General features: G+C 37.8%; 1 long non-coding RNA gene across 3 annotated transcripts; it reads left to right on the forward strand.

The window, feature by feature from the left end:
* Window positions 1-130: 130 nt before the first annotated feature.
* LOC149410742 (uncharacterized) lies at window positions 131-3,606 on the forward strand. 3 transcript variants are annotated; one of them, XR_016304969.1, is made up of 7 exons: window positions 131-409; window positions 569-731; window positions 865-1,023; window positions 1,594-1,626; window positions 1,801-1,856; window positions 3,131-3,349; window positions 3,466-3,606. It is a non-coding gene; the product is annotated as an uncharacterized LOC149410742 (long non-coding RNA). The 3 variants fall into 3 exon arrangements; XR_016304968.1 differs by having other exon boundaries at window positions 3,131-3,606; XR_016304970.1 differs by lacking the exons at window positions 3,131-3,349; window positions 3,466-3,606 and adding an exon at window positions 2,091-2,639.
* The last annotated feature ends 6,699 nt before the right edge of the window (window positions 3,607-10,305 follow it).

The raw sequence follows: 10,305 nt of genomic DNA on the forward strand, positions 1-10,305 counted from the left end.
TTCTCCCTAACAAAGGCATAGAAAAATCCCCACAAATGCGACGAAGACGAACTCCTAGAACTCCCTAGATTATGAGGTAAGCCATATTTTGACGGGGACAAAAATAATATTACGTAAATAGTGGGTTCAGGGGCCTTAGCATGAGAATCGATCGAACTTAACGATATCGTATTGCTAAGCGTATCTACCGACCATTTTATAACGACTTCCCTAGCATGAGAACACTATTGATATCTCTAACGACATCGATAAGGCAATAAATACAAATCGATATACGCTGGCAATACTGGGACGGAATTGTCTATGAATTGGATAGACGTCAGACGTCAAACGTCAGATTTCAAGCTTGATCATTGTAACCGCCTTGTTTTTTTTAATATTTTACGATGTCGCAAGCAATGGTAGCTGGGTAAGTTATTTATTTATCTTTTTATGTGAAAGAATTTCCATTATTATCAAAGAGATATACTAACATTCTATTGTGTCAAAATTTTGAAGTTATTTTTACTAATATTTCAATCATACGCAGTATTTTAAGATATTCAAAATGCTGATATTATGATTTCAGGAAGAGAGTAAGGTCGACGACCAGTCAAATGGACTGCTAACCAGCTATATGGCTGACCATTCGGAGTTCGCCGCTGGAAGGTTTGTGGGACCTCGGGGTTCGGAATTTGGCGGAACAACTGGCAGAATTATGTCCTGCTAAGTCTGACGAGCAGTGGAAAACAGTGAGTATTTGTACCTACCTATACAAACTGGTTGCAGCAAACTTTGCTGACCTTCTAATATAATCTATCATCGAGACACTTGATATAAGACGGTAAATCACTTTTAACCTGACATTATTTTTACATTTTACAGACATGGCGTGACATAGCTTCCCCTTCTCGCCCGAGCAAGAAGAGGAAGCTAACTGACAAGCCAGATGTGGGGGTTCGGATGGTGATGGCGCAGGAGGCTAGTAACGAATCATCCAAGGAGCTTGTGGGAGCTATTAATAAATTCTCCAATATTTTTAAGGTATTTCCTATTTCTCTTCGAATCACTCCCAAATACAGCGCTACACGTGTAAGTTGCCAGATTAAAATATAAAGAAATAGCGTCAATCCATGTTTAGGCCACTGCCAACTTATAAGTGTGGCACTGTACTTTTAAATTAGAATTAAATCTTAGTAGAACAAAATAAAATGCCCAGCTTTGACTTAACTAACTAACTAACCATCACGCCGTTTCCCCGCAGGGGTAGGCAGAGAGGACGGACCGCCAAACAACTCGGTCTTGGCACACACTCCTTGCCTCATTTACATTCATACATCGTCTCATACATACTCTTCTATTATTATTAGCTTTGACTTATTTCATTTATTTATTGTACTATTCCCAATGTACTATTTTTCCATTTTGCGCGGTGGAGTTTTTATTGTTCTGTTTGTTTAGATATTCTTTGTGTTAAAAAAAAATAATAAACATGTAAAATCCAGCTTGGCGAGAAATTCAAAATGAATAAATTCATTTATAATCTTCCTTTTAGTATGTCGACTACCTATTGTTATTTAAAATAAATTAATGAGTTGTTATTTATCATTTCAGAGTTCAATGGATCGATTTGCTGACATTTTTGAGGTATTTCCTGTTCCTTTTTGTAATTATTTGTCAGGGCACCCCGAGACCGGGCAAGATACAGTGTCTACATAGACATGGTGCTTTTCTGGTCTCGTCTCACTGGCACTAATAACTCATTTACTATAGAAGGTAAATTAAGTTAGTAAATTAATGAATTATCATCTCTTGTTTCAGAGATACACGGCAGTGGAACGTGAAAGGGTTTGTTTACTCCAACGACAGTTGGCGAGGTATTTATTTGCTATACATCTATACAGGCTTTTAAAAACATTTAATGTACAAAACTGAACAAATTAAATTAAATATTGCATTATTTAATATGTCACTTGAGAGATTGCGAAGTATGTTCACAAGGGATGGAACACGATTATTAACAATTGTCCTTGGAGAGGCAAGCAGTCCAGCTAGGAGGTACGATGAAAGTAGAATGAATGAGATCTCTAATAAAACATTTCTAATTCTAGACAAACTCAACCATCGAAACAACCGTCAACATAATTTGCTAACTCGCCCAACTATACGTTGCAGTTGGAGTCGGAGGATACTGCGATTAGTTTTTAGGTTTTTTTTTATAATTTTCAAGATAATAAGTTTTTTGTATACTTTGTGTGTTAAATTTTTATTTTTATTAACGTTTTGTATGTTCATAATTTTTATGTTTCTTGTGAAAAAGTGAAACTCAACAACAAATGTCATTTTTTTACAATTTAGATACATACAATACAATATTTTAAAGTACGTGTTGTGTAATATTGCATGCAGCACTTTGCATATACATATACTTGATTAGTAGCAGTTCTTCAAACTCTTGCAATGTCTCTGTGAGGCGTGAATTGTTTTTACAATGTAGGTACATACAATACAATGTTTTAAACTACTATTGAAGTACTTGTTGTGAAATATTGCATGCAGCGCTTTGCATATATGAATATGTACTTGATTAGTAGCAGTTCTTCAAACTCTTGCTATGTTTCTGTGAGGCGTGAATTGTTTTTACAGTGTTGGTACATACAATACAGTGTTTTAAAGTACTATTGAAGTTCTTTTTGAGAAATATTGCATGCAGCGCTTTGCATATATGAATATGTACTTGATTAGTAGCAGTTCTTCAAACTCTTGCAATGTCTCTATGAGGCGTGAATTGTTTTTACAATGTAGGTACATACGATACAATGTTTGAACATGATGAAGCACTATAAGTCAGTTTCCTTGTTTAATATATTATCATTCGTGGGAGAAGTACTTTCGCACTAGTTCGTCTCTCACTCTGCGGGCTGCAACAACCCTGCTGACATCTTCAGGCTGGTGCAGCAGCTCAACCTCTCTTAACTCTACATTATCATTATAATCGTCTGTTAATCTGAAAATAGAGAAAAATTTATTAATATTTTGTACTGTTGCCTTACTTTTTTAAATGCATAGGTATAGTTCAACAAGGAAACTGACTTATAGTGCTTCATCATGTTGTATAGTATAGCACAAGTAATAATTATTTGACCAGCAGCATCGGGCTCATAATGGAGAACTCTGTCTTTCCTGAGGCAACGGAATATAGCCTTCCATGCCCCAAATAGGCGTTCTACGGAACATCTCGCCTCACAGTGCGCCTTTGTGTATCTGTATTGGGCACTCCCCTCGACTGCATTCAATATTGGTGTCATCAGATAAGGCTCGAGTGTATATCCAGAATCGCCTGATTGAAACAAAACACCCATTATAATTGGTACATATAACTACTAAATTATGATTTTTTTGCCTTTTTTTTAAATGAGTTGTTGAAATACATACCTAGCAAGAAATATGTCCCAATTCTCTGATTGTATAGTCTGTTCATTTCAGTTTTGACTAAACTATTATTCCAAATGAATTGGTCATGGACAGTACCCGGGAAGCGTGTGTTGATGCTCAATATTTTCAACGTAGCATCGCAGACCTGTTTATCAAACATAAAAAACCTTCAATAAAATTTGAAAACAACAATCCGGCTGTTTTATTTCTGAAAAAATATTTACCACTTGAACATTCAGCGAATAAAATCCTTTGTGGTTTTTGTACTGCTCCTCGTGTCTGGAAGGGGTGACGATGGCGATGTGGGTGCAATCGATGCATCCCAGAACATGTGGAAAGTTTAATTTTTCCCTAAAACTACTCTCTACTTGCTTGCGGGCTTCATTTGTAGCCGGAAAATGTATCCATCTTCTGTACAGATGTTCTAAAACTGCTTTCATAAACAGTTTTATGCACTTGCTAACGGTAGTTTGCCCTATCGCCAAGAAGTGATCTTGGCCTACTCCACGTTGGTAGCTCCCTGTAGCAAAGAAGCTGATGGGTGCGAGTACCTGTCAACATCATAAATAATACAACTAATTAATAAACTTCACTTTTGATCATTTTAATCACTTTATTGTGAAAAATTATCATCAGCAATCGAAACAAATTTATTTATTTCACGTGGTCGTTCCAGTGGTGGATAGATTTATATTGTGTTTTTGTTTTACTAAGATATCAATAATATTTAATACTCTCACTTTAATGTATACTGGAAGTCCTAATGTATTTTTTGACACTAGAAAAGGAGTTAATTCATCAATGAGATCTCTAGCCATAATGCGAGATATTCGAAACAATTGTCTGAATTCCGTCTCTGCAAGTTCGAACGGATTCAATTGATCGCGTAAACGACGCCTTTCAATCCTACGATCTTCCCTAACCTGCCTCCTTTCATTGAACCAGAAATTTTGCATAATGAACGACATTATTAAAAAATATATGTATATCGACAGCCAACCAAAGTTTTAACTGACACTCAAGACCCCACGTTATATTCGGCGGGCTTTTAGCAACCGTCGGTCGGAAGTTATCCTATCGATACATTCTCATGCTCGCAATTTTAACGATACCGTCGCTACTTTGACCATAGACAAGGAATTTTAACAATCGTCGGTTGTTATATTTTGATCGTGCTAGCATATGTCGTTAAGTGCTCATTGATGACGTATTTTAACGATATCGTATTGCTATAGGGCTATATCGACTTCTCATGCTAAGGCCCCAGATGTTTCAATATTACTTGATCAATTCTCAAACTTTCCGTTGAATGACACTTGAAAGCTTATCGACAAGTTTAGTGTGAACCTTCTTTCAACAAAGTTGATCAAGTTGAAAGCCTGTCTACTTTTGTTGTTCATTACGAGACTTTGTTCGAGTTTTTTTAACTCTTGTGATTTTTATTTCCTTGCGTCTCTTGGCGAAAGAAGAAGAGAGATTTGAACCCGCGACCTCCAGATTGCTAGTCGAAAGTCTTACCCATCGATCACGGAGGACGTCAAATCTAGATGGATGTGGAAATTAATTAATTATTAATCATCGTAATTCGTAAACGTCAATAATTAACATGGCTGTCCCTGGTGAACGCGTATTGCGAACTGAAGACGGGGCCAACGTATGAACGCTGTTCGTGAGACGGTATAAAAATCCATTGATGTGTGCACGAAAAACGACAGTAATCGGGTTGACCCGGTCAACGTTTTAATCAACTTGACCGGCCAACGTTGGCGGCCTACGCGGTATTTTCTTTAGTCATTGGCCTACGCATGCAAAGGCCAAGTGGTCATGTAAGAAAACGTCGGGCCAGCGCATTGGCCCAACTTGTACTAGGCCCATTAGAAGGATCATGGGATCTTCGTGAAAAAATGTCTGTTTGATTGTCTTGAAAAAATTGGGGGGGTGATAACAATTTGCTATCTCTATCCTCTAAAATGTCTCATACAAAAACGCAAATAGAAATTAGTTTATTTCACGTCTATGAGTGGTATTTTCTATCCATCTGTAGTGGTACGCCACTACTTGATTCTAACGTCATTTTAAAAGTTTCGATTTTCTTCGAAACAAGCTTCTTGGATGTTCTTTTATTCTTTTTAATTTGGTTTGGAAATATTACATAGCAACCAAAATGTTCGAGAAGCTTCTTCACCTTATAAAAGCGACAGCGTGAAGGAACTCGTCAGTGTAAATTCAGGCACGAAAATCCCCCCACTTAGGAAACACATAGTCGATCTGGCCAAAACTTTCTTCAGCAACCTAGCATCAAACCCCAACCCCAGCATCTCTAGCCTGGGTAAACCCAATACAAGCGACACCCTCTCCAAATACCCATACCCCATCTCCATTCTACTCCCCCCCTAATGTGCGGGCTTAAAACAATATATTTTTAAAAATAAATAAATAAATCACACATACCAAAATAAAAAAAAACAATCTCACATCACTCAGTCGCCTAAAGGCAGCCCGCACATAGGGCACAAAACCCCCCCTCCAGGTACCTGCGCACTTCAGACAACGAGAAAAAAAGCTCCTAACAAGAGACTTTGCACCTCGGAAAAAAAAAAATCCATTAGATATCAACTCGTCAGTTCCAAAAGTGTAGCGGTTTTCTTCTCCCATAGAAAGAACCGTTGCACCCCTTGGAGGGCTGTAACTCTTCACGGCGAAGTCAAACCATGGCACAACACCGCCAAATATCTTGGAGTGACCCTTGACAAAAAACTTTCCTGGACCGCCCACATTTCAGAAACGCTTAACAAGGCCAGGAAAACCTCTAGTGCCCTCTACCCCCTCCTTCATGCAAACTCAAAAACCTCTCTTTACAGTAAACTCACCATCTACCGCGCTAAAATCAGACCTATCATTACCTACGCCTCCCCCATCTGGGCCACGGGGAACACCAAACGTCTGGAACAATTCCAAAATGCAACGCTCAGACGATACACCAAAAGTCCATGGTTTGTCAGAAACTCGATAATAAATTCAGGCACGAAAATCCCCCCACTTAGGAAACACATAGTCGATCTGGCCAAAACTTTCTTCAGCAACCTAGCATCAAACCCCAACCCCAGCATCTCTAGCCTGGGTAAACCCAATCCAAGCGACACCCTCTCCAAATACCCATACCCCATCTCCATTCTACTCCCCCCCTAATGTGCGGGCTTAAAACAATATATTTTTTTAAATAAATAAATAAATCACACATACCAAAATAATAAAAAAACAATCTCACATCACTCAGTCGCCTAAAGGCAGCCCGCACATAGGGCACAAAACCCCCCCTCCAGGTACCTGCGCACTTCAGACAACGAGAAAAAAAGCTCCTAACAAGAGACTTTGCACCTCGGAAAAAAAAAAAAAATCCATTAGATATCATCAACTCGTCAGTCAGTCAGCCATCAGTTGTTCAACAGTTAGCAAGACATATAGCAAGACTTCGCGAGTGACAACCCGCTCCCCTCCGCTGCGCGCGGGGCGATAACACCCGGCTTTGCACGGTTCAATCATGGACTCTATCGGGACAATCACAGCGCCCTGGCCCCGGCAATCGTCCCTTGGCAGCGCTACACCGGATCACAGCGCCCTGGTTCCAGCACATCTGACCAGCGCTACATACACGCATCTAGACCACGCGGCATCGTCGCCGGTCTATGCCATCTTCCGCACAACCGCCGACCAGGTCCACCACACCTTTAGCTTCCCTGTCAGTACTGGAGCACCCGGAAGACCCACGCACTTCACCAGTTCCTGACAGTCAACGAGTCCGGTCACCAGCAGCGGCGTCGACTCACTGACCTGCGCTTGACCAGCACTTCACCGCCTGCATCCGGAGTCTTCATCATCGGTCCTCAAGTCATCTCACATACGGCAACCTGACTCAAATAAAACACTGTGACCTTCACAGCATCTTTCATTTCGTGCCTCCTCACCAGATCCCCAAACATCTACAAAAATATCTAAAATATTTTACTATCACCAAAAAAGTATACCAATAAATGAAATTACTGAAAATCAGAAAACTGTACGAATATAACATTTGCTTAATGATCTACAAAATCCAAAATGGATTTATACACACGAACACAACATTTATAAAAACATCATAAACAGAGATGTGCTTTATTTCAAATAAATCCATTTCAAATGGAAATGCAAAATGCAAAATGGGTATTTTCCATTTTGCATTTCAAATGCTTTTCTAAAAACCATTTTGCATTTTAAATGCTTTTTTGCAACATTCTTCTTACTATCTTCACTCATCTTTTTTTCATAAGCGCCAAATATCAGTCGGTCCTCAACCTCGCTATGAGAGATAATTTACATTTGTCAAGTTGCTCCCTGGTAGGAGCCCTGGCAATTGAGTGATACCATTACAAAAAATACTGATTCAAATACTGAGCATGGGGCCATTACGCTGTGATATTAAATGTTAGATAGCAGTTTCTATGTTTTTACGTTGGCAACATTAGTCCCGCGCAAATTTTTTGTGGTTTCATATTCTGTAGTCGTGGTTTGTGGTCGTGGTGTTTTTGGATTTACCATCATGTAATATGTTTGTTCTGGTTCCATGATTACTCAACACAGTGACAATTCAACACACTTTTAAAAGGTGATATAAAGTCATTAGAAACAATGAAGTTTTTTTTTAACCTAACCTACTTAACCCAGTTAATAAAGTTTTTGTTTCATCACTTTCCATGACTTTTTAAAGATGTGATGAATTATCATTGTGATGATTTATCCGGTCACCGTTTGTTCTACATTGATGTCCATTATTAAATAACAAAATTGTTTAAAAATTCAATAATCATTTTAATTGTTTGACCTGAGAAACCATTTTGCATTTTCAATGCAAATTGAAAATAGGTATTTTGCATTTTGCATTTGAAATGGTTTTCTAAAAACCATTTTGCATTTTGCATTTTCAAATGGAAAAGTTTTGACCCATTTCCATTTTGCATTTCAAATGGTTTTGAGTACCCATTTTGCACATCTCTGAATTGAATCCTATAATTTCTATACCCGCTATATCCGATTTTTTGACAAAATGATCTGAGTATGACATCTTGTTCACATTTTTGCGAGCAACAAGAGGAGCCTAAAATTGAGTTTCAAAACCCTCCTTATCACGACCAAAAACCATGTTAAAACTGTGAGTGAGAAACCAAATCCGCTATATCATACAGAAAGTTACTATCAAAACCCGCTATATCGGATTTAACGAATCACAAGCAGTTATTTTGCCAAAATACAATATGGCCGCCGCTCTGACGCCACGCTCATGTGTCAAAATGATCTACGCGTGAGTTTCTAAACCCGCCATGTCGGCTCAGTTGACTTTCAAAATCACGAAGTGAGTATCAAAATCCGCTATATCCATTTTATTTATCGAAATTATTAATTATTGCTAGACATATATAGAAAAATAAATGCTTTTCGAAATTTTATTACTCCAATTCATTATATAAAAAATTGTAATGCATTTACTTATGTACGCTAGAGATGATCCAAATCAATGAAAGTTGATATAGCGGGTATAGAAATTACACGACTCAATTCACAAGTACATGAACAATACACAACACAACATTATAAACTATACACACATTAAGCAAAGACTGAAAGTATGCTGAAAGTGGTAAAAGAAATGTAGGGTGTATACATGTACAATCTCCTTCCCAATAGCTTGACATCAGTAAATAGAATGAATATATTTAAGAAAAAACAGTTTGCCCTTAGGATCAGTTTGGTCATTTGTTTATTTATGTCTATGGTCTATGGTTGTTTATTTTTTTTACAGTTGGCAGAGAGTGGTTTATTTATGATTATGAGTAGTTGGCATAATAAACTAAATCGTCCCCAAATTCGCTCTCTGAATCGTAAGACACGGTAAAGCTACGAATTGCGTCTGCTGACAAGTGAAACACATAAACATAACCTAAATAAACAGACGCGTACTCGCGCGTACAATAAATAGTGGAGAGGCGTATTTATCGTACCCAGTAAAAGTACCGGCTATTTTCATGCGGTATTTTGAAATACTTGTGACAAAACTCCAAAATACCTGATTCCTGAGTATTTGTATATATATATATTTATATCACAGGTCTTGTAGTACTTCGTACTTTAAAATACTACTGACTGTTTGTTAAAAACTTGGATGGGGAAAAGGGAAGAATAAGTAATTTTGCCTACGGTGTTTCTTTAGTGGAGTGGGATGGAAGTATTCTGACTAGAGGTGAGGCGTATTTATCGTACCCAGTAAAAGTACCGGGTATTTTCATGCGGTACTTTGTACTTGTGACAAATCTCCGAAATACCTGGTTCCAAAATACTCACAGGAGTCACAAGTATTTTATACTAGGATTAAATATTTTAAATAAGTACTTTTTCAGGTATTTTAGTTAGGTATTTTGATGGGTATTTTAAAAAGGTACTTTTATCAGGTATTTCTGATAGGTATTTTTTTGATAGGTATTTACTTTCGATAAGAAAAATGTGGGGAATCACATATGCATTTTTTGTGGGGAATAAACTTTTCACAGAAGTTCTCTATTTGTGGGGAATCTGTGGGTAGAATTTATGTAGGGTAATTTAGGTAGAGTCCAGTTTACAAATTACTTATTCGTAATGAATCTTTAGGTCGGTATTAAATACCTAAGTATTTTGTCACCGGTATTTTATTGTATCTGTACTCACTGTACTCAGTAACGAAAAGTACTCACAGGATCCACGTCTAAAATAAACCACCCACACCCATACTAGACTATAGAGGTGAAGCGTAATGTATATACTAGAACAAATATTTGGAACTAGTGATGCCATACCGCGATAAAAAATTCGAGTCAATGGGTA

Source organism: Hesperophylax consimilis, chromosome 27, assembly GCF_061612785.1.
Source record: "Hesperophylax consimilis isolate HC1 chromosome 27, BYU_Hcon_1.0, whole genome shotgun sequence".
Classification (NCBI taxonomy): domain Eukaryota; kingdom Metazoa; phylum Arthropoda; class Insecta; order Trichoptera; family Limnephilidae; genus Hesperophylax; species Hesperophylax consimilis.